The sequence below is a fragment of the Microcebus murinus genome, chromosome 28, assembly GCF_040939455.1.
Source record: "Microcebus murinus isolate Inina chromosome 28, M.murinus_Inina_mat1.0, whole genome shotgun sequence".
Lineage (NCBI taxonomy): Eukaryota > Metazoa > Chordata > Mammalia > Primates > Cheirogaleidae > Microcebus > Microcebus murinus.
Window position 1 is genome coordinate 16,935,727 of NC_134131.1, and position 23,968 is coordinate 16,959,694.

At 63.2% G+C, this 23,968-nt stretch overlaps 6 non-coding genes across 6 annotated transcripts; all 6 read right to left on the reverse strand.

Moving 5' to 3' along the window:
• Positions 1-2,492: 2,492 nt before the first annotated feature.
• Positions 2,493-2,611, reverse strand: LOC142865308 (5S ribosomal RNA). The gene has a single exon (XR_012915611.1). It is a non-coding gene; the product is annotated as a 5S ribosomal RNA (ribosomal RNA).
• Positions 2,612-6,072: 3,461 nt separating this feature from the next.
• LOC142865301 (5S ribosomal RNA) lies at positions 6,073-6,191 on the reverse strand. Its single transcript, XR_012915604.1, has one exon. It is a non-coding gene; the product is annotated as a 5S ribosomal RNA (ribosomal RNA).
• Positions 6,192-9,722: 3,531 nt separating this feature from the next.
• On the reverse strand, positions 9,723-9,841 carry LOC142865306 (5S ribosomal RNA). Its single transcript, XR_012915609.1, has one exon. It is a non-coding gene; the product is annotated as a 5S ribosomal RNA (ribosomal RNA).
• A 3,492-nt stretch (positions 9,842-13,333) lies between these two features.
• Positions 13,334-13,452, reverse strand: LOC142865304 (5S ribosomal RNA). Its single transcript, XR_012915607.1, has one exon. It is a non-coding gene; the product is annotated as a 5S ribosomal RNA (ribosomal RNA).
• A 3,781-nt stretch (positions 13,453-17,233) lies between these two features.
• On the reverse strand, positions 17,234-17,352 carry LOC142865394 (5S ribosomal RNA). The gene has a single exon (XR_012915697.1). It is a non-coding gene; the product is annotated as a 5S ribosomal RNA (ribosomal RNA).
• Positions 17,353-21,112: 3,760 nt separating this feature from the next.
• On the reverse strand, positions 21,113-21,231 carry LOC142865381 (5S ribosomal RNA). Its single transcript, XR_012915684.1, has one exon. It is a non-coding gene; the product is annotated as a 5S ribosomal RNA (ribosomal RNA).
• Positions 21,232-23,968: the final 2,737 nt, after the last annotated feature.

The window sequence follows — 23,968 nt, forward strand, 5'->3', positions numbered from 1 at the left end:
GCTCCTCTACTCCTGGTGCCCCTCCATCCAGGGGCCAGACCTTAAAGAGTCACCGCAAGAGAATCCTGGTCCCAAAGGAGCCTTCTGGGGGACCGGTGCTGAGAGAGGTTGTGGGCATGGCCCGCTGGGGCTCTGCCCGACCCAGGGCTGAGAGATGCCACCTCCCAGCTCTGGGTCCCTGCAGGAAGTGTTGGCAAGCACAGGGCCGGTCCTCCAAAGGCCCAGGTGCAGGGAGCCCAGGCCAAGCATCCTGTGGAAGAAGCCACTTGCCGTGCCACCCCGGGAACAGGACTGCAGGCCCCGGCCCTTCCCACCTCCTCCTCCTCCTCCTCCTCCTCCTCCCCCCCGCCCCCCCCCCCAGGGCACAGGGCTCAGAGACACCTCAGACTCTTGCTACCCAAAGTGCAAAGGGCATCAGTTGCTCCTCCAACCCCCCCGCCCAGCAGACCACGTTGTCCAGCCAGCCCCCGGGCCTCCCTGGGGTGCCCAGCACAAAAGTGCAGACACCCACCGGACCCTCAATCTCAGTTTTCGGATGTTTTTGCCACTCTAAGGACCCGCAGGCCAGCTGGGCCTTCGGGCAGGACAGAGAGCCCCGGAATCCGACGTGGAGAGCTGCGTGTACGTCCCCATCAGGAGGCGGTCCCCACCTCCGCGGCTCTCCCCTTGTGGGGAGCGGCAGCCCAGCCGGCAGCCCCAGGGCCTCAGGGAAGACACCAGGCTGGGCCCCCGCGGCACAGCGGGGGCACGTCCCCCGCACTCAAGCGACTTAGGGACGGCTGCTGGAGACTGCTGCGGCCACCCTGCTGCCGGGTTCCTGGAGGGCTTCCTGGAAGCAGCGTCCACACCAAGCCCTTGGAAGGCCGAGGCGACGGAGGAGCCGGTCAGGCAGGGGCCGAGGACGGTGAGAGGCCGGGTGGGCGGGAAGGAGCATGTCAGGCAGGGGCAGAGGACGGTGACAGGCCGGGCGGGGAGGAGCCGGTCAGTCGGGGGCCCAGGACAGTGACGGGCCTGGCCGGGGAGGAGTGCGTCAGGCAGGGGCAGAGGAGACGGGCTGGGTAAGGGTTAGGGTTACAGTTAGGGCACAATTCACAATGGCAAAGACGTGGAAGCGACCCGAGTGCCCATCCATCCAGGAGTGCATGAATAAAATGTGGCGCGTGGACACCACGGAGTGCCATTCGGCTGTGAGGAGCAGCGGTGAGAGGGCGCCTCTCGTGTTCTCCTGGCCAGAGCTGGTACCCGTTCCAGTAAGCCAGGTATCCCAAGAATGGACACACGAGCACCACGTGAGCGCGCTCACCAGCAAATTGGTACGAACGGATGGACGCCTAAGTGGACAGAGAGGAATCACCTTCATCGGGTGGGTGTCGGGCGGGTGGGGGGAGGGGAGGGGCATACACATCCATTAGGCATGGGGTGGGTGCGCACCGACTGGGGGATGGGCGCACTTGAAGCTCTGACCCGAGGGGGGAGGCTTGGAGAGGGCAAGGCACCCGACCTTAACATTGGTACCCCCACAATACGCTGGAACAACCTGAGAGGTATAAGAATAAGAACACAGGGGGGGCCGGGCGCGGTGGCTCACGCCTGTAATCCTAGCTCTCTGGGAGGCCGAGGCGGGCGGATTGCTCCAGGTCAGGAGTTCGAAACCAGCCTGAGCAAGAGCGAGACCCCGTCTCTACTAAAAATAGAAAGAAATTAATTGGCCAACTAATATATATAGAAAAACACAGCCGGGCGTGGTGGTGCATGCCTGTAGTCCCAACTACTCGGGAGGCTGAGGCAGCAGGATTGCTTGAGCCCGGAGATTGAGGTTGCTGTGAGCTAGGCTGACGCCATGGCACTCACTCTAGCCTGGGCAGCAAAACGAGACTCTGTCTCAAAAAAAAAAAAAAAAAAAAGAACACAGGGGGGAGGGGGGCACGGGCAACACATGTCACCTGAATACTTGTACTCCCATCATCTGCTTGAAGAGAGAGAGAAAAGAAAATGCAATCATAGAGGTAAGAGACACTTTTTAAAAATAATGAATCCGAAGAGAAAAGTAAAAGGAGGCCTGTGGAGCAGGTCTGGGTGTGACTCCGGATCCCCCAACATCAGGTGCCACCACCAAAGATTCCTGCGTGTAGCCCATAGAACCCCAAAAGCAACGGGACGAGTTCTGGTCACATGCTCCCTCAAAATGACATCCTGGCCTTCTTCTGGAACTCCCTCCCCTCTCAGACTCTCAAGGTTTCCTCCAGCGTGTCGGTTCCCACAGAGCAGACCTTTGGTCTGAGACCTGACAGTCCAGATGCCACGCATGCTGCCGCGTGGCGGCGGTGTCGCGGCTTGGGACAAGAGGAGGCCCCACGGTGCGGGCTGGGGCGCCAGGCAACGCGGGCGGGCGCTGAGGGTGGGGGTGACCCCCACCGCGGGCCGCCGCCACGCTCCCAGAAAGGGGACAGAACAAGAGGCAAAAAAAAATAAAAAAAAAAAAAAAAAGCAGCAGCCTGTGGCACCCGGTATTCCCAGGCGGTCTCCCATCCAAGTACTAACCAGGCCCGACCCTGCTTAGCTTCCGAGACCAGACGAGATCGGGGGCGTTCAGGGTGGTGTGGCCCTAGACGGCGGCGGAGGGCGCCCCTGCCCCGCTCGAGAAGCCGAGCCTCTCTGGGCTTCCCCGCCGCCGCCTCCCGCCCCAGGCCCCGCGCCGGGCCGGGCCGGTTGAGTTCGCCCGCCGGTCCCGCGGGCTCCCAGGGACGGGGGTGATGGGCGGGGCGGGGCGGGGCGGGGGGCTGTCTCTCTCTACACACACACACACACTCACACTCACTCACACTCACACAAGATGCGCCTCCACGGCTGGACTCGCCAAGGTGGAGCCCTCCCAGCCCCCCTCGTCTCCTCGCCCGGCCTCCTTCACCTACCCGCTGCCCACCCCCAGCGCGTCGCTGCCTGCCGCTGACTGCGCACGCCGCGGGACGCTCGCCCTTTGACCCCAGCCAGGGGCCGCCCTCCCCCACAACCCCTTTCAGCTGCGCCCCCCCCTCGCCCTGTGGGTGGGCTGCCGCCTATTCCCCGGGGCCAGGGCTGGGGCACAGCCAGTGTATGGGGCGTCTCTCTCTGGGGATGTGTCCCATGGGTGGGGTGGGGTGGCGTGGTTTGGGGGGCGCTGAAGAAATCAGTCCCCTCCATCTCCTACCTCTGGAAAACGCCCAAGCCCTTGGAGAACTGCCGGCAACGCGACCGTGGGGGCCGGGACCCTCCTCTGTGTCCTCCTGTGGCCCAGTCCAAGGGGCCTGGGCCTGGCCGGGGCTGCATTGGACCCCGACCACCCTGGCGTGTGGACTCGCTAAAAATCGGCGATTAGATATTGGATTCCAGCTTCATTGAGGTCATTTCACTAATGAGTGCACCGGAAAGAGTTTCCTAATCCATCTGTGAGGGTGGCAACTGAAAGAGAATTTTAAAGCTGACAGAATAGGCGAGGAAAGGCATAGGAGATTTCCACACCCAGTAAGGAAGCCTTTCCCGAAATGGAAGAAAGAAACGAGCAAACAGAGACACCGGTAGCCCGCCAGGATCAGAGTCTGCCCCCGAGAGAAAGTACCCTGACCAGGTTCACCCGTGGGTGCGTGGCGAGCTAGCGGCATTCAGAAGAGCGAGGCCCGCAGTCTGTGCAGAAGACACCTGCACTCGGGTGTGTGTGGCGGCACGATTCACAAGCAGCTCCAGATGTTAAGCCAAGGAGAAGCCAGGGAGTTCCCAACGCCCCAGGTGTCCTCAGCCCACGACTGGCTGCTGGGGGAATGCGAAGCCCGGCTCCTTGTCTCAGAGCCCTTGTCTCAGAGCGGGACAACCAGGAGGTGTGACGTACACCCCGGGGTTCCCAGGAGGATCAGGCTGAAGCTGGGACTTGGCCTGAAAGTGTCCCCTCGCATGGCCACCCCCTTCCCCTTCCTGCTCCTCTACTCCTGGTGCCCCTCCATCCAGGGGCCAGACCTTAAAGAGTCACCCGCAAGAGAATCCTGGTCCCAAAGGAGCCTTCTGGGGGACCCGTGCTGAGAGAGGTTGTGGGCATGGCCCGCTGGGGCTCTGCCCGACCCAGGGCTGAGAGATGCAACCTCCCAGCTCTGGGTCCCTGCAGGGGAAGCATTGGCAAGCACAGGGCCAGTCCTCCAAAGGCCCAGGTGCAGGGAGCCCAGGCCAAGCAGCCTGTGGAAGAAGCCACCCCGGGAACACGACTGCAGGCCACAGCCCTTCCCACCTCCTCCTCCTCCTCCTCCTGCTCCTCCACCCCCCCCCGACCTCCCACCCCCCCACCCCACCCCCCGACATGGCGCAGGGCTCAGAGACACCTCAGATACTTGCTACCCAAAGTGCAAAGGGCATCAGTTGCTCCTCCAAACCCCCCCCCTGCGCAGCAGACCGCGTTGTCCAGCCAGCCCCCGGGCCTCCCTGGGGTGCCCAGCACAAAAGTGCAGACAACCACCGGACCCTCAATCTCAGTTTTCGGATGTTTTTGCCACTCTAAGGACCCGCAGGCCAGCTGGGCCTTCTGGCAGGACAGAGAGCCCCGGAATCCGACGTGGAGAGCTGGGTGTACGTCCCCACGAGGAGGCGGTCCCCACCTCCGCGGCTCTCCCCTTGCGGGGGGGGAAAAGCAGCCACGGGGCCTCAGAGAAGACACCAGGCTGGGCGCCCGCCCCACAGTGGGGGCACGTCCCCCGCAGGCCACTTAGCGCCGGCCGCCGGCCGGCGGACGGTTGGGTGGCGCGAGACGCTGCGGCCGCCCTGCTACCGGGTTCCTGGGAGGGCGTCCTGGAACCAGCGTCCACACCAAGCCCTTGGAAGGCCCAGGCGACGGAGGAGCCCCGTCAGGCAGGGGCCGAGGACGGTGACGGCCCGGGCGGGGAGGAGCGTGTCAGGCAGGGGCAGAGGACGGTGACAGGTGACAGGCCGGGCGGGAAGGAGTCAGTCAGGCAGGGGCCGAGGAGGAGACGGGCTGGGTAAGGGTTAGGGTTAGAGTCAGGGCACAAGTCACAATCGCAAAGACCTGGAAGCGACCCGAGTGCCCATGGACCCACGAGTGCGTAAATGAAATGTGGCGCGTGGACACCACGGAGTGCTATTCAGCTAGGAGGAGCAGCGGTGAGAGGGCACCTCTCGTGGTTCTCCTGGCCAGAGCTGGAACCCGTTCCAGTAAGCCAGGTAGCCCAAGAATGGACACACGAGCACCACGTGCTCGCGCTCACCAGCAAATGGGTACGAACCGATGGACACCTAAGTGGACACAGAGGAATCACCTTCATCGGGTGGGTGTCGGGCGGGTGGGGGGAGGGGATGGGCATACACCTCCATTAGGAATGGGGTGGGTGCGCACCGACTGGGGGATGGGCGCACTTGAGGCTCTGACCGGAGGGGGGAGGCTGGGAGAGGGCAACGTACCCGACCTTAACATTGGTACCCCCACAATACGCTGGAACAACATCAGAGGTAAATGAATAAGAACACAGGGGGGAGGGGGGCACGGGCAACACATGTCACCTTGATACTTGGACTCCCATCATCTGCTTGAAAAGAGAGAGAAAAGAAAATGCAATCATAGAGATAAGAGACACTTTTTAAACATAATGAATCCGAAGAGAAAAGTAAAAGGAGGCCTGTGGAGCAGGTCTGGGTGTGACTCCGGATCCCCCAACATCAGGTGCCACCACCAAAGATTCCTACGTGTAGCCCATAGAACCCCAAAAGCAACGGGACGAGTTCTGGTCACATACTCCCTCAAAATGACATCCTGGCCTTCTTCTGGAACTCCCTCCCCTCTCAGACTCTCAAGGTTTCCTCCAGCGTGTCGGTTCCCACAGAGCAGACCTTTGGTCTGAGACCTGACAGTCCAGAAGCCACGCATGCTGCCGCGTGACGGCGGTGTCGCGGCTTGGGACAAGAGGAGGCCCCACGGTGCGGGCTGGGGCGCCAGGCACCGCGGCGGGCGCTGAGGGTGGGGGTGACCCCCACCCCGGGCCGCCGACTCGCTCCCAGAAAGGGGACAGAACAAGAGGCAAAACAAAAAAAAAAAAAAGAAGAAGCCTACGGCACCCGGTATTCCCAGGCGGTCTCCCATCCAAGTACTAACCAGGCCCGACCCTGCTTAGCTTCCGAGACCAGACGAGATCGGGCGCGTTCAGGGTGGTGTGGCCCTAGATGGCGGAGGGCGCCCCTGCCCCGCTCAAGAAGCCGAGCCTCTCTGCGCTTCCCCGCCGCCTCCTCCCCCCGCCCCAGGCCCCGCGCCGGCGCTGACCCGCACCGGGCCGGGCCTGTTGAGTTCACCGGCCGGGTCCGGCGGGCTCCGAGGGACGGGGGTGACAGGCGGGGCGGGGCGAAGCGGGGCGGGCAGGGAGCGGCGGGCCGGGGTGGGGGGCTGTCTCTCTCTACACACACACACACACACACACACACTCACACTCACACTCACACTCACTCACTCACACTCACACAAGATGCGCCTCCACGGCTGGACTCGCCAAGGTGGAGACCTTCCAGCCCCCTTCCTCTCCTCGCCTGGCCCACCCCCAGCTCGTGGCCGCCGCCGCCGCCGCCGATTGCGCACGCGCGGGTCGCCCTCCCTTTGACCCCAGGCAGGGGCCGCCCTCCCCGACAACCCCTTTCAGCTGCGCCCCCCACCCTGTGGGTGGGCTGCCGCCTATTCCCCCGGGCCCGGGCTGGGGCACAGCGCATGGGGGAGGGGAGCGAGTGTATGGGGCGTCTCTCTCTCTCTCTAGGGATGTGTCCCATGGGTGGGGTGGCGTGGTTTGTGGGGCGCTGAAGAAATCAGTCCCCTCCATCTCCTACCTCTGGAAAACGCCCAAGCCCTTGGAGAACTGCCGGCAACGCGACCGTGGGGGCCGGGACCCTCCTCTGTGTCCTCCTGTGGCCCAGTCCAAGGGGCCTGGGCCTGGCCGGGGCTGCATTGGACCCCGACCACCCTGGCGTGTGGACTCGCTAAAAATCGGCGATTAGATATTGGATTCCAGCTTCATTGAGGTCATTTCACTAATGAGTGCACCGGAAAGAGTTTCCTAATCCATCTGTGAGGGTGGCAACTGAAAGAGAATTTTAAAGCTGACAGAATAGGCGAGGAAAGGCATAGGAGATTTCCACACCCAGTAAGGAAGCCTTTCCCGAAATGGAAGAAAGAAACGAGCAAACAGAAACACCGGTAGCCCGCCAGGATCAGAGTCTGCCCCCGAGAGAAAGTACCCTGACCAGGTTCACCCGTGGGTGGGTGGCGAGCTAGCGGCATTCAGAAGAGCGAGGCCCGCAGTCTGTGCAGAAGACACCTGCACTCGGGTGTGTGTGGCGGCACGATTCACAAGCAGCTCCAGATGTTAAGCCAAGGAGAAGCCAGGGAGTTCCCAACGCCCCAGGTGTCCTCAGCCCACGACTGGCTGCTGGGGGAATGCGAAGCCCGGCTCCTTGTCTCAGAGCCCTTGTCTCAGAGCGGGACAACCAGGAGGTGTGACGTACACCCCGGGGTTCCCAGGAGGATCAGGCTGAAGCTGGGACTTGGCCTGAAAGTGTCCCCTCGCATGGCCACCCCCTTCCCCTTCCTGCTCCTCTACTCCTGGTGCCCCTCCATCCAGGGGCCAGACCTTAAAGAGTCACCCGCAAGAGAATCCTGGTCCCAAAGGAGCCTTCTGGGGGACCCGTGCTGAGAGAGGTTGTGGGCATGGCCCGCTGGGGCTCTGCCCGACCCAGGGCTGAGAGATGCAACCTCCCAGCTCTGGGTCCCTGCAGGGGAAGCATTGGCAAGCACAGGGCCAGTCCTCCAAAGGCCCAGGTGCAGGGAGCCCAGGCCAAGCAGCCTGTGGAAGAAGCCACCCCGGGAACACGACTGCAGGCCACGGCCCTTCCCACCTCCTCCTCCTCCTCCTCCTGCTCCTCCACCCCCCCCCGACCTCCCACCCCCCCACCCAACCCCCCGACATGGCGCAGGGCTCAGAGACACCTCAGACACTTGCTACCCAAAGTGCAAAGGGCATCAGTTGCTCCTCCAAACCCCCCCCCCCTGCCCAGCAGACCGCGTTGTCCAGCCAGCCCCCGGGCCTCCCTGGGGTGCCCAGCACAAAAGTGCAGACAACCACCGGACCCTCAATCTCAGTTTTCGGATGTTTTTGCCACTCTAAGGACCCGCAGGCCAGCTGGGCCTTCTGGCAGGACAGAGAGCCCCGGAATCCGACGTGGAGAGCTGGGTGTACGTCCCCACGAGGAGGCGGTCCCCACCTCCGCGGCTCTCCCCTTGCGGGGGGGAAAAGCAGCCACGGGGCCTCAGAGAAGACACCAGGCTGGGCGCCCGCCCCACAGTGGGGGCACGTCCCCCGCAGGCCACTTAGCGCCGGCCGCCGGCCGGCGGACGGTTGGGTGGCGCGAGACGCTGCGGCCGCCCTGCTACCGGGTTCCTGGGAGGGCGTCCTGGAACCAGCGTCCACACCAAGCCCTTGGAAGGCCCAGGCGACGGAGGAGCCCCGTCAGGCAGGGGCCGAGGACGGTGACGGCCCGGGCGGGGAGGAGCGTGTCAGGCAGGGGCAGAGGACGGTGACAGGTGACAGGCCGGGCGGGAAGGAGTCAGTCAGGCAGGGGCCGAGGAGGAGACGGGCTGGGTAAGGGTTAGGGTTAGAGTCAGGGCACAAGTCACAATCGCAAAGACCTGGAAGCGACCCGAGTGCCCATGGACCCACGAGTGCGTAAATGAAATGTGGCGCGTGGACACCACGGAGTGCTATTCAGCTAGGAGGAGCAGCGGTGAGAGGGCACCTCTCGTGGTTCTCCTGGCCAGAGCTGGAACCCGTTCCAGTAAGCCAGGTAGCCCAAGAATGGACACACGAGCACCACGTGCTCGCGCTCACCAGCAAATGGGTACGAACCGATGGACACCTAAGTGGACACAGAGGAATCACCTTCATCGGGTGGGTGTCGGGCGGGTGGGGGGAGGGGATGGGCATACACCTCCATTAGGAATGGGGTGGGTGCGCACCGACTGGGGGATGGGCGCACTTGAGGCTCTGACCGGAGGGGGGAGGCTGGGAGAGGGCAACGTACCCGACCTTAACATTGGTACCCCCACAATACGCTGGAACAACATCAGAGGTAAATGAATAAGAACACAGGGGGGAGGGGGGCACGGGCAACACATGTCACCTTAATACTTGGACTCCCATCATCTGCTTGAAAAGAGAGAGAAAAGAAAATGCAATCATAGAGATAAGAGACACTTTTTAAAAATAATGAATCCGAAGAGAAAAGTAAAAGGAGGCCTGTGGAGCAGGTCTGGGTGTGACTCCGGATCCCCCAACATCAGGTGCCACCACCAAAGATTCCTACGTGTAGCCCATAGAACCCCAAAAGCAACGGGACGAGTTCTGGTCACATACTCCCTCAAAATGACATCCTGGCCTTCTTCTGGAATCCCTCCCCTCTCAGACTCTCAAGGTTTCCTCCAGCGTGTCGGTTCCCACAGAGCAGACCTTTGGTCTGAGACCTGACAGTCCAGAAGCCACGCATGCTGCCGCGTGACGGCGGTGTCGCGGCTTGGGACAAGAGGAGGCCCCACGGTGCGGGCTGGGGCGCCAGGCACCGCGGCGGGCGCTGAGGGTGGGGGTGACCCCCACCCCGGGCCGCCGACTCGCTCCCAGAAAGGGGACAGAACAAGAGGCAAAACAAAAAAAAAAAAAAGAAGAAGCCTACGGCACCCGGTATTCCCAGGCGGTCTCCCATCCAAGTACTAACCAGGCCCGACCCTGCTTAGCTTCCGAGACCAGACGAGATCTGGCGCGTTCAGGGTGGCGTGGCCCTAGACGGCGGAGGGCGCCCCTGCCCCGCTCAAGAAGCCGAGCCTCTCTGCGCTTCCCCGCCGCCTCCTCCCCCCGCCCCAGGCCCCGCGCCGGCGCTGACCCGCACCGCACAGGGCCGGGCCTGTTGAGTTCACCGGCCGGGTCCGGCGGGCTCCGAGGGACGGGGGTGACAGGCGGGGCGGGGCGGGGCGGGCAGGGAGCGGCGGGCCGGGGTGGGGGGCTGTCTCTCTCTACACACACACACACACACACACACACACTCACACTCACACTCACTCACTCACACTCACACAAGATGCGCCTCCACGGCTGGACTCGCCAAGGTGGAGACCTTCCAGCCCCCTTCCTCTCCTCGCCTGGCCCACCCCCAGCTCGTGGCCGCCGCCGCCGCCGCCGCCGCCGCCGATTGCGCACGCGCGGGTCGCCCGCCCTTTGACCCCAGGCAGGGGCCGCCCTCCCCGACAACCCCTTTCAGCTGCGCCCCCCACCCTGTGGGTGGGCTGCCGCCTATTCCCCCGGGCCCGGGCTGGGGCACAGCGCATGGGGGAGGGGAGCGAGTGTATGGGGCGTCTCTCTCTCTCTCTAGGGATGTGTCCCATGGGTGGGGTGGCGTGGTTTGTGGGGCGCTGAAGAAATCAGTCCCCTCCATCTCCTACCTCTGGAAAACGCCCAAGCCCTTGGAGAACTGCCGGCAACGCGACCGTGGGGGCCGGGACCCTCCTCTGTGTCCTCCTGTGGCCCAGTCCAAGGGGCCTGGGCCTGGCCGGGGCTGCATTGGACCCCGACCACCCTGGCGTGTGGACTCGCTAAAAATCGGCGATTAGATATTGGATTCCAGCTTCATTGAGGTCATTTCACTAATGAGTCCACCGGAAAGAGTTTCCTAATCCATCTGTGAGGGTGGCAACTGAAAGAGAATTTTAAAGCTGACAGAATAGGCGAGGAAAGGCATAGGAGATTTCCACACCCAGTAAGGAAGCCTTTCCCGAAATGGAAGAAAGAAACGAGCAAACAGAAACACCGGTAGCCCGCCAGGATCAGAGTCTGCCCCCGAGAGAAAGTACCCTGACCAGGTTCACCCGTGGGTGGGTGGCGAGCTAGCGGCATTCAGAAGAGCGAGGCCCGCAGTCTGTGCAGAAGACACCTGCACTCGGGTGTGTGTGGCGGCACGATTCACAAGCAGCTCCAGATGTTAAGCCAAGGAGAAGCCAGGGAGTTCCCAACGCCCCAGGTGTCCTCAGCCCACGACTGGCTGCTGGGGGAATGCGAAGCCCGGCTCCTTGTCTCAGAGCCCTTGTCTCAGAGCGGGACAACCAGGAGGTGTGACGTACACCCCGGGGTTCCCAGGAGGATCAGGCTGAAGCTGGGACTTGGCCTGAAAGTGTCCCCTCGCATGGCCACCCCCTTCCCCTTCCTGCTCCTCTACTCCTGGTGCCCCTCCATCCAGGGGCCAGACCTTAAAGAGTCACCCGCAAGAGAATCCTGGTCCCAAAGGAGCCTTCTGGGGGACCCGTGCTGAGAGAGGTTGTGGGCATGGCCCGCTGGGGCTCTGCCCGACCCAGGGCTGAGAGATGCAACCTCCCAGCTCTGGGTCCCTGCAGGGGAAGCGTTGGCAAGCACAGGGCCAGTCCTCCAAAGGCCCAGGTGCAGGGAGCCCAGGCCAAGCAGCCTGTGGAAGAAGCCACCCCGGGAACACGACTGCAGGCCACGGCCCTTCCCACCTCCTCCTCCTCCTCCTCCTGCTCCTCCACCCCCCCCCGACCTCCCACCCCCCCACCCCACCCCCCGACATGGCGCAGGGCTCAGAGACACCTCAGACACTTGCTACCCAAAGTGCAAAGGGCATCAGTTGCTCCTCCAAAACCCCCCCCCCTGCCCAGCAGACCGCGTTGTCCAGCCAGCCCCCGGGCCTCCCTGGGGTGCCCAGCACAAAAGTGCAGACAACCACCGGACCCTCAATCTCAGTTTTCAGATGTTTTTGCCACTCTAAGGACCCGCAGGCCAGCTGGGCCTTCTGGCAGGACAGAGAGCCCCGGAATCCGACGTGGAGAGCTGGGTGTACGTCCCCACGAGGAGGCGGTCCCCACCTCCGCGGCTCTCCCCTTGCGGGGGGGAAAAGCAGCCACGGGGCCTCAGAGAAGACACCAGGCTGGGCGCCCGCCCCACAGTGGGGGCACGTCCCCCGCAGGCCACTTAGCGCCGGCCGCCGGCCGGCGGACGGTTGGGTGGCGCGAGACGCTGCGGCCGCCCTGCTACCGGGTTCCTGGGAGGGCGTCCTGGAACCAGCGTCCACACCAAGCCCTTGGAAGGCCCAGGCGACGGAGGAGCCCCGTCAGGCAGGGGCCGAGGACGGTGACAGGTGACAGGCCGGGCGGGAAGGAGTCAGTCAGGCAGGGGCCGAGGAGGAGACGGGCTGGGTAAGGGTTAGGGTTAGAGTCAGGGCACAAGTCACAATCGCAAAGACCTGGAAGCGACCCGAGTGCCCATGGACCCACGAGTGCGTAAATGAAATGTGGCGCGTGGACACCACGGAGTGCTATTCAGCTAGGAGGAGCAGCGGTGAGAGGGCACCTCTCGTGGTTCTCCTGGCCAGAGCTGGAACCCGTTCCAGTAAGCCAGGTAGCCCAAGAATGGACACACGAGCACCACGTGCTCGCGCTCACCAGCAAATGGGTACGAACCGATGGACACCTAAGTGGACACAGAGGAATCACCTTCATCGGGTGGGTGTCGGGCGGGTGGGGGGAGGGGATGGGCATACACCTCCATTAGGAATGGGGTGGGTGCGCACCGACTGGGGGATGGGCGCACTTGAGGCTCTGACCCGAGGGGGGAGGCTGGGAGAGGGCAACGTACCCGACCTTAACATTGGTACCCCCACAATACGCTGGAACAACATCAGAGGTAAATGAATAAGAACACAGGGGGGAGGGGGGCACGGGCAACACATGTCACCTTAATACTTGGACTCCCATCATCTGCTTGAAAAGAGAGAGAAAAGAAAATGCAATCATAGAGATAAGAGACACTTTTTAAACATAATGAATCCGAAGAGAAAAGTAAAAGGAGGCCTGTGGAGCAGGTCTGGGTGTGACTCCGGATCCCCCAACATCAGGTGCCACCACCAAAGATTCCTGCGTGTAGCCCATAGAACCCCAAAAGCAACGGGACGAGTTCTGGTCACATACTCCCTCAAAATGACATCCTGGCCTTCTTCTGGAACTCCCTCCCCTCTCAGACTCTCAAGGTTTCCTCCAGCGTCTCGGTTCCCACAGAAGCAGACCTTTGGTCTGAGACCTGACAGTCCAGAAGCCACGCATGCTGCCGCGTGACGGCGGTGTCGCGGCTTGGGACAAGAGGAGGCCCCACGGTGCGGGCTGGGGCGCCAGGCACCGCGGCGGGCGCTGAGGGTGGGGGTGACCCCCACCCCGGGCCGCCGACTCGCTCCCAGAAAGGGGACAGAACAAGAGGCAAAACAAAAAAAAAAAAAAAGAAGAAGCCTTCGGCACCCGGTATTCCCAGGCGGTCTCCCATCCAAGTACTAACCAGGCCCGACCCTGCTTAGCTTCCGAGACCAGACGAGATCGGGCGCGTTCAGGGTGGTGTGGCCCTAGACAGCGGAGGGCGCCCCTGCCCCTCTCAAGAAGCCGAGCCTCTCTGCGCTTCCCCGCCGCCTCCTCCCCCCGCCCCAGGCCCCGCGCCGGCGCTGACCCGCACCGGGCCGGGCCTGTTGAGTTCACCGGCCGGGTCCGGCGGGCTCCGAGGGACGGGGGTGACGGGCGGGGCGGGGCGGGGCGGGGCGGGGGGCTGTCTCTCTATACACACACACACACACTCACACTCACTCACACTCACACAAGATGCGCCTCCACGGCTGGACTCGCCAAGGTGGAGCCCTCCCAGCCCCCCTCGTCTCCTCGCCCGGCCTCCTTCACCTACCCGCTGCCCACCCCCAGCGCGTCGCTGCCTGCCGCTGACTGCGCACACGCGGGACGCTTGCCCTTTGACCCCAGCCAGGGGCCGCCCTCCCCCACAACCCCTTTCAGCTGCGCCCCCCCCCCACCCTGTGGGTGGGCTGCCGCCTATTCCCCGGGGCCAGGGCTGGGGCACAGCCAGTGTATGGGGCGTCTCTCTCTGGGGATGTGTCCCATGGGTGGGATGGGGTGGCGTGGTTTGGGGGGCGCTGAAGAAATCAGTCCCCTCCATCTCCTACCTCTGGAAAACGCCCAAGCCCGTGGAGAACTGCCGGCACCGCTTCGTGGGGGCCGGGACCCTCCACCGTGTCCTCCTGTTGCCCAGTCCAAGGGGCCTGGGCCTGGCCGGGGCTGCATTGGACCCCGACCACCCTGGCGTGTGGACTCGCTAAAAATCGGCCATTAGATATTGGATTCCAGCTTCCTGGAGGTCATTTCACTAATGAGTGCACCGGAAAGAGTTTCCTAATCCATCTGTGAGGGTGGCAACTGAAAGAGAATTTTAAAGCTGACAGAATAGGCGAGGGAAGGCATAGGAGATTTCCACACCCAGCAAGGAAGACTTTCCCGAAATGGAAGAAAGAAACGAGCAAACAGAGACACCGGTAGCCCGCCCGGAAAAGAGTCTGCCCCTGAGAGAAAGCACCCTGACCAGGTTCACCCGTGGGTGGGTGGCGAGCTAGCGGCATTCAGAAGAGCGAGGCCCGCAGTCTGTGCGGAAGACACCTGCGCTCGGGTGTGTGTGGCGGCGCGATTCACAAGCAGCTCTAGACGTTAAACCAAGGAGAAGCCAGGGAGTTCCCAACGCCCCAGGTGTCCTCAGCCCACGACTGGCTGCTGTGGGAATGCGAAGCCCGGCTCCTTGTCTCAGAGCGGGGTTCCCAGGAGGATCAGGCTGAAGCTGGGACTTGGCCTCAAAGTGTCCCCTCGCATGGCCACCCCCTTCCCCTTCCTGCTCCTCTACTCCTGGTGCCCCTCCATCCAGGGGCCAGACCTTAAAGAGTCACCGCAAGAGAATCCTGGTCCCAAAGGAGCCTTCTGGGGGACCGGTGCTGAGAGAGGTTGTGGGCATGGCCCGCTGGGGCTCTGCCCGACCCAGGGCTGAGAGATGCCACCTCCCAGCTCTGGGTCCCTGCAGGAAGTGTTGGCAAGCACAGGGCCGGTCCTCCAAAGGCCCCGGTGCAGGGAGCCCAGGCCAAGCAGCCTGTGGAAGAAGCCACTTGCCGTGCCACCCCGGGAACAGGACTGCAGGCCCCGGCCCTTCCCACCTCCTCCTCCTCCTCCTCCTCCTCCCCCCGCCCCCCCCCACAGGGCACAGGGCTCAGAGACACCTCAGACTCTTGCTACCCAAAGTGCAAAGGGCATCAGTTGCTCCTCCAACCCCCCCGCCCAGCAGACCACGTTGTCCAGCCAGCCCCCGGGCCTCCCTGGGGTGCCCAGCTCAAAAGTGCAGACACCCACCGGACCCTCAATCTCAGTTTTCGGATGTTTTTGCCACTCTAAGGACCCGCAGGCCAGCTGGGCCTTCGGGCAGGACAGAGAGCCCCGGAATCCGACGTGGAGAGCTGCGTGTACGTCCCCATCAGGAGGCGGTCCCCACCTCCGCGGCTCTCCCCTTGTGGGGAGCGGCAGCCCAGCCGGCAGCCCCAGGGCCTCAGGGAAGACACCAGGCTGGGCCCCCGCGGCACAGCAGGGGCACGTCCCCCGCACTCAAGCGACTTAGGGACGGCTGCTGGAGACTGCTGCGGCCACCCTGCTGTCGGGTTCCTGGAGGGCTTCCTGGAAGCAGCGTCCACACCAAGCCCTTGGAAGGCCCAGGCGATGGAGGAGCCGGTCAGGCAGGGGCCGAGGACGGTGAGAGGCCGGGTGGGCGGGAAGGAGCATGTCAGGCAGGGGCAGAGGACGGTGACAGGCCGGGCGGGGAGGAGCCGGTCAGGCGGGGGCCCAGGACAGTGACGGGCCTGGCCGGGGAGGAGTGCGTCAGGCAGGGGCAGAGGAGACGGGCTGGGTAAGGGTTAGGGTTACAGTTAGGGCACAATTCACAATCGCAAAGACGTGGAAGCGACCCGAGTGCCCATCCATCCAGGAGTGCATGAATAAAATGTGGCGCGTGGACACCACGGAGTGCCATTCGGCTGTGAGGAGCAGCGGTGAGAGGGCGCCTCTCGTGTTCTCCTGGCCAGAGCTGGAACCCGTTCCAGTAAGCCAGGTATCCCAAGAATGGACACACGAGCACCACGTGAGCGCGCTCACCAGCAAATTGGTACGAACGGATGGACGCCTAAGTGGACAGAGAGGAATCACCTTCATCGGGTGGGGGGAGGGGAGGGGCATACACATCCATTAGGCATGGGGTGGGTGCGCACCGACTGGGGGATGGGCGCACTTGAAGCTCTGACCCGAGGGGGGAGGCTTGGAGAGGGCAAGGCACCCGACCTTAACATTGGTACCCCCACAATACGCTGGAACAACATGAGAGGTATATGAATAAGAACACAGGGGGGGCCGGGCGCGGTGGCTCACGCCTGTAATCCTAGCTCTCTGGGAGGCCGAGGCGGGCGGATTGCTCCAGGTCAGGAGTTCGAAACCAGCCTGAGCAAGAGCGAGACCCCGTCTCTACTAAAAATAGAAAGAAATTAATTGGCCAACTAATATATATAGAAAAACACAGCCGGGCGTGGTGGTGCATGCCTGTAGTCCCAACTACTCGGGAGGCTGAGGCAGCAGGATTGCTTGAGCCCGGAGATTGAGGTTGCTGTGAGCTAGGCTGACGCCATGGCACTCACTCTAGCCTGGGCAGCAAAACGAGACTCTGTCTCAAAAAAAAAAAAAAAAAAAGAACACAGGGGGGAGGGGGGCACGGGCAACACATGTCACCTGAATACTTGTACTCCCATCATCTGCTTGAAGAGAGAGAGAAAAGAAAATGCAATCATAGAGGTAAGAGACACTTTTTAAAAATAATGAATCCGAAGAGAAAAGTAAAAGGAGGCCTGTGGAGCAGGTCTGGGTGTGACTCCGGATCCCCCAACATCAGGTGCCACCACCAAAGATTCCTGCGTGTAGCCCATAGAACCCCAAAAGCAACGGGACGAGTTCTGGTCACATACTCCCTCAAAATGACATCCTGGCCTTCTTCTGGAACTCCCTCCCCTCTCAGACTCTCAAGGTTTCCTCCAGCGTGTCGGTTCCCACAGAGCAGACCTTTGGTCTGAGACCTGACAGTCCAGATGCCACGCATGCTGCCGCGTGGCGGCGGTGTCGCGGCTTGGGACAAGAGGAGGCCCCACGGTGCGGGCTGGGGCGCCAGGCACCGCGGGCGGGCGCTGAGGGTGGGGGTGACCCCCACCCCGGGCCGCCGCCGCGCTCCCAGAAAGGGGACAGAACAAGAGGCAAAAAAAAAAAAAAAAAAAAAATAGCAGCAGCCTGTGGCACCCGGTATTCCCAGGCGGTCTCCCATCCAAGTACTAACCAGGCCCGACCCTGCTTGGCTTCCGAGACCAGACGAGATCGGGGGCGTTCAGGGTGGTGTGGCCCTAGACGGCGGCGGAGGGCGCCCCTGCCCCGCTCAAGAAGCCGAGCCTCTCTGGGCTTCCCCGCCGCCGCCTCCCGCCCCAGGCCCCGCGCCGGGCCGGGCCGGTTGAGTTCGCCGGCCGGGTCCCGCGGGCTCCCAGGGACGGGGGTGATGGGCGGGGCGGGGCGGGGCGGGGTGGGGGGCTGTCTCTCTCTACACACACACACACACTCACACTCACTCACACTCACACAAGATGCGCCACCACGGCTGGACTCGCCAAGGTGGAGCCCTCCCAGCCCCCCTCGACTCCTCGCCTGGCCTCCTTCACCTACCCGCTGCCCACCCCCAGGGCGTCGCTGCCTGCCGCTGACTGCGCACGCGCGGGACGCTCGCCCTTTGACCCCAGCCAGGGGCCGCCCTCCCCCACAACCCCTTTCAGCTGCGCCCCTTCCTCGCCCTGTGGGTGGGCTGCCGCCTATTCCCCCGGGCCAGGGCTGGGGCACAGCCAGTGTATGGGGCGTCTCTCTCTGGGGATGTGTCCCATGGGTGGGGTGGGGTGGCGTGGTTTGGGGGGCGCTGAAGAAATCAGTCCCCTCCATCTCCTACCTCTGGAAAACGCCCAAGCCCGTGGAGAACTGCCGGCACCGCTTCGTGGGGGCCGGGACCCTCCTCCGTGTCCTCCTGTGGCCCAGTCCAAGGGGCCTGGGCCTGGCCGGGGCTGCATTGGACCCCGACCACCCTGGCGTGTGGACTCGCTAAAAATCGGCCATTAGATATTGGATTCCAGCTTCCTGGAGGTCATTTCACTAATGAGTGCACCGGAAAGAGTTTCCTAATCCATCTGTGAGGGTGGCAACTGAAAGAGAATTTGAAAGCTGACAGAATAGGCGAGGGAAGGCATAGGAGATTTCCACACCCAGCAAGGAAGACTTTCCCGAAATGGAAGAAAGAAAGGAGCAAACAGAGACACCGGTAGCCCGCCCGGAAAAGAGTCTGCCCCTGAGAGAAAGCACCCTGACCAGGTTCACCCGTGGGTGGGTGGCGAGCTAGCGGCATTCAGAAGAGCGAGGCCCGCAGTCTGTGCGGAAGACACCTGCGCTCGGGTGTGTGTGGCGGCGCGATTCACAAGCAGCTCTAGACGTTAAACCAAGGAGAAGCCAGGGAGTTCCCAACGCCCCAGGTGTCCTCAGCCCACGACTGGCTGCTGTGGGAATGCGAAGCCCGGCTCCTTGTCTCAGAGCGGGGTTCCCAGGAGGATCAGGCTGAAGCTGGGACTTGGCCTCAAAGTGTCCCCTCGCATGGCCACCCCCTTCCCCTTCCTGCTCCTCTACTCCTGGTGCCCCTCCATCCAGGGGCCAGACCTTAAAGAGTCACCGCAAGAGAATCCTGGTCCCAAAGGAGCCTTCTGGGGGACCGGTGCTGAGAGAGGTTGTGGGCATGGCCCGCTGGGGCTCTGCCCGACCCAGGGCTGAGAGATGCCACCTCCCAGCTCTGGGTCCCTGCAGGAAGTGTTGGCAAGCACAGGGCCGGTCCTCCAAAGGCCCAGGTGCAGGGAGCCCAGGCCAAGCAGCCTGTGGAAGAAGCCACTTGCCGTGCCACCCCGGGAACAGGACTGCAGGCCCCGGCCCTTCCCACCTCCTCCTCCTCCTCCTCCTCCTCCCCCCGCCCCCCCCCCACAGGGCACAGGGCTCAGAGACACCTCAGACTCTTGCTACCCAAAGTGCAAAGGGCATCAGTTGCTCCTCCAACCCCCCCGCCCAGCAGACCACGTTGTCCAGCCAGCCCCCGGGCCTCCCTGGGGTGCCCAGCTCAAAAGTGCAGACACCCACCGGACCCTCAATCTCAGTTTTCGGATGTTTTTGCCACTCTAAGGACCCGCAGGCCAGCTGGGCCTTCGGGCAGGACAGAGAGCCCCGGAATCCGACGTGGAGAGCTGCGTGTACGTCCCCATCAGGAGGCGGTCCCCACCTCCGCGGCTCTCCCCTTGTGGGGAGCGGCAGCCCAGCCGGCAGCCCCAGGGCCTCAGGGAAGACACCAGGCTGGGCCCCCGCGGCACAGCAGGGGCACGTCCCCCGCACTCAAGCGACTTAGGGACGGCTGCTGGAGACTGCTGCGGCCACCCTGCTGTCGGGTTCCTGGAGGGCTTCCTGGAAGCAGCGTCCACACCAAGCCCTTGGAAGGCCCAGGCGATGGAGGAGCCGGTCAGGCAGGGGCCGAGGACGGTGAGAGGCCGGGTGGGCGGGAAGGAGCATGTCAGGCAGGGGCAGGGGACGGTGACAGGCCGGGCGGGGAGGAGCCGGTCAGGCGGGGGCCCAGGACAGTGACGGGCCTGGCCGGGGAGGAGTGCGTCAGGCAGGGGCAGAGGAGACGGGCTGGGTAAGGGTTAGGGTTACAGTTAGGGCACAATTCACAATCGCAAAGACGTGGAAGCGACCCGAGTGCCCATCCATCCAGGAGTGCATGAATAAAATGTGGCGCGTGGACATCACGGAGTGCCATTCGGCTGTGAGGAGCAGCGGTGAGAGGGCGCCTCTCGTGTTCTCCTGGCCAGAGCTGGAACCCGTTCCAGTAAGCCAGGTATCCCAAGAATGGACACACGAGCACCACGTGAGCGCGCTCACCAGCAAATTGGTACGAACGGATGGACGCCTAAGTGGACAGAGAGGAATCACCTTCATCGGGTGGGGGGAGGGGAGGGGCATACACATCCATTAGGCATGGGGTGGGTGCGCACCGACTGGGGGATGGGCGCACTTGAAGCTCTGACCCGAGGGGGGAGGCTTGGAGAGGGCAAGGCACCCGACCTTAACATTGGTACCCCCACAATACGCTGGAACAACATGAGAGGTATATGAATAAGAACACAGGGGGGGCCGGGCGCGGTGGCTCACGCCTGTAATCCTAGCTCTCTGGGAGGCCGAGGCGGGCGGATTGCTCCAGGTCAGGAGTTCGAAACCAGCCTGAGCAAGAGCGAGACCCCGTCTCTACTAAAAATAGAAAGAAATTAATTGGCCAACTAATATATATAGAAAAACACAGCCGGGCGTGGTGGTGCATGCCTGTAGTCCCAACTACTCGGGAGGCTGAGGCAGCAGGATTGCTTGAGCCCGGAGATTGAGGTTGCTGTGAGCTAGGCTGACGCCATGGCACTCACTCTAGCCTGGGCAGCAAAACGAGACTCTGTCTCAAAAAAAAAAAAAAAAAAAGAACACAGGGGGGAGGGGGGCACGGGCAACACATGTCACCTGAATACTTGTACTCCCATCATCTGCTTGAAGAGAGAGAGAAAAGAAAATGCAATCATAGAGGTAAGAGACACTTTTTAAAAATAATGAATCCGAAGAGAAAAGTAAAAGGAGGCCTGTGGAGCAGGTCTGGGTGTGACTCCGGATCCCCCAACATCAGGTGCCACCACCAAAGATTCCTGCGTGTAGCCCATAGAACCCCAAAAGCAACGGGACGAGTTCTGGTCACATACTCCCTCAAAATGACATCCTGGCCTTCTTCTGGAACTCCCTCCCCTCTCAGACTCTCAAGGTTTCCTCCAGCGTGTCGGTTCCCACAGAGCAGACCTTTGGTCTGAGACCTGACAGTCCAGATGCCACGCATGCTGCCGCGTGGCGGCGGTGTCGCGGCTTGGGACAAGAGGAGGCCCCACGGTGCGGGCTGGGGCGCCAGGCACCGCGGGCGAGCGCTGAGGGTGGGGGTGACCCCCACCCCGGGCCGCCGCCACGCTCCCAGAAAGGGGACAGAACAAGAGGCAAAAAAAAAAAAAAAAAAGCAGCAGCCTGTGGCACCCGGTATTCCCAGGCGGTCTCCCATCCAAGTACTAACCAGGCCCGACCCTGCTTAGCTTCCGAGACCAGAGGAGATCGGGGGCGTTCAGGGTGGTGTGGCCCTAGACGGCGGCGGAGGGCGCCCCTGCCCCGCTCAAGAAGCCGAGCCTCTCTGGGCTTCCCCGCCGCCGCCTCCCGCCCCAGGCCCCGCGCCGGGCCGGGCCGGTTGAGTTCGCCGGCCGGGTCCCGCGGGCTCCCAGGGACGGGGGTGATGGGCGGGGCGGGGCGGGGCGGGGCGGGGGGCTGTCTCTCTATACACACACACACACACTCACACTCACTCACACTCACACAAGATGCGCCTCCACGGCTGGACTCGCCAAGGTGGAGCCCTCCCAGCCCCCCTCGTCTCCTCGCCCGGCCTCCTTCACCTACCCGCTGCCCACCCCCAGCGCGTCGCTGCCTGCCGCTGACTGCGCACGCGCGGGACGCTCGCCCTTTGACCCCAGCCAGGGGCCGCCCTCCCCCACAACCCCTTTCAGCTGCGCCCCCCCCCTCGCCCTGTGGGTGGGCTGCCGCCTATTCCCCCGGGCCAGGGCTGGGGCACAGCCAGTGTATGGGGCGTCTCTCTCTGGGGATGTGTCCCATGGGTGGGATGGGGTGGCGTGGTTTGGGGGGCGCTGAAGAAATCAGTCCCCTCCATCTCCTACCTCTGGAAAACGCCCAAGCCCGTGGAGAACTGCCGGCACCGCTTCGTGGGGGCCGGGACCCTCCTCCGTGTCCTCCTGTGGCCCAGTCCAAGGGGCCTGGGCCTGGCCGGGGCTGCATTGGACCCCGACCACCCTGGCGTGTGGACTCGCTAAAAATCGGCCATTAGATATTGGATTCCAGCTTCCTGGAGGTCATTTCACTAATGAGTGCACCGGAAAGAGTTTCCTAATCCATCTGTGAGGGTGGCAACTGAAAGAGAATTTGAAAGCTGACAGAATAGGTGAGGGAAGGCATAGGAGATTTCCACACCCAGCAAGGAAGACTTTCCCGAAATGGAAGAAAGAAACGAGCAAACAGAGACACCGGTAGCCCGCCCGGAAAAGAGTCTGCCCCTGAGAGAAAGCACCCTGACCAGGTTCACCCGTGGGTGGGTGGCGAGCCAGCGGCATTCAGAAGAGCGAGGCCCGCAGTCTGTGCGGAAGACACCTGCGCTCGGGTGTGTGTGGCGGCGCGATTCACAAGCAGCTCTAGACGTTAAACCAAGGAGAAGCCAGGGAGTTCCCAACGCCCCAGGTGTCCTCAGCCCACGACTGGCTGCTGTGGGAATGCGAAGCCCGGCTCCTTGTCTCAGAGCGGGGTTCCCAGGAGGATCAGGCTGAAGCTGGGACTTGGCCTCAAAGTGTCCCCTCGCATGGCCACCCCCTTCCCCTTCCTGCTCCTCTACTCCTGGTGCCCCTCCATCCAGGGGCCAGACCTTAAAGAGTCACCGCAAGAGAATCCTGGTCCCAAAGGAGCCTTCTGGGGGACCGGTGCTGAGAGAGGTTGTGGGCATGGCCCGCTGGGGCTCTGCCCGACCCAGGGCTGAGAGATGCCACCTCCCAGCTCTGGGTCCCTGCAGGAAGTGTTGGCAAGCACAGGGCCGGTCCTCCAAAGGCCCAGGTGCAGGGAGCCCAGGCCAAGCAGCCTGTGGAAGAAGCCACTTGCCGTGCCACCCCGGGAACAGGACTGCAGGCCCCGGCCCTTCCCACCTCCTCCTCCTCCTCCTCCTCCTCCTCCCCCCCGCCCCCCCCCCCAGGGCACAGGGCTCAGAGACACCTCAGACTCTTGCTACCCAAAGTGCAAAGGGCATCAGTTGCTCCTCCAACCCCCCCGCCCAGCAGACCACGTTGTCCAGCCAGCCCCCGGGCCTCCCTGGGGTGCCCAGCACAAAAGTGCAGACACCCACCGGACCCTCAATCTCAGTTTTCGGATGTTTTTGCCACTCTAAGGACCCGCAGGCCAGCTGGGCCTTCGGGCAGGACAGAGAGCCCCGGAATCCGACGTGGAGAGCTGCGTGTACGTCCCCATCAGGAGGCGGTCCCCACCTCCGCGGCTCTCCCCTTGTGGGGAGCGGCAGCCCAGCCGGCAGCCCCAGGGCCTCAGGGAAGACACCAGGCTGGGCCCCCGCGGCACAGCGGGGGCACGTCCCCCGCACTCAAGCGACTTAGGGACGGCTGCTGGAGACTGCTGCGGCCACCCTGCTGCCGGGTTCCTGGAGGGCTTCCTGGAAGCAGCGTCCACACCAAGCCCTTGGAAGGCCGAGGCGACGGAGGAGCCGGTCAGGCAGGGGCCGAGGACGGTGAGAGGCCGGGTGGGCGGGAAGGAGCATGTCAGGCAGGGGCAGAGGACGGTGACAGGCCGGGCGGGGAGGAGCCGGTCAGTCGGGGGCCCAGGACAGTGATGGGCCTGGCCGGGGAGGAGTGCGTCAGGCAGGGGCAGAGGAGACGGGCTGGGTAAGGGTTAGGGTTACAGTTAGGGCACAATTCACAATCGCAAAGACGTGGAAGCGACCCGAGTGCCCATCCATCCAGGAGTGCATGAATAAAATGTGGCGCGTGGACACCACGGAGTGCCATTCGGCTGTGAGGAGCAGCGGTGAGAGGGCGCCTCTCGTGTTCTCCTGGCCAGAGCTGGTACCCGTTCCAGTAAGCCAGGTATCCCAAGAATGGACACACGAGCACCACGTGAGCGCGCTCACCAGCAAATTGGTACGAACGGATGGACGCCTAAGTGGACAGAGAGGAATCACCTTCATCGGGTGGGTGTCGGGCGGGTGGGGGGAGGGGAGGGGCATACACATCCATTAGGCATGGGGTGGGTGCGCACCGACTGGGG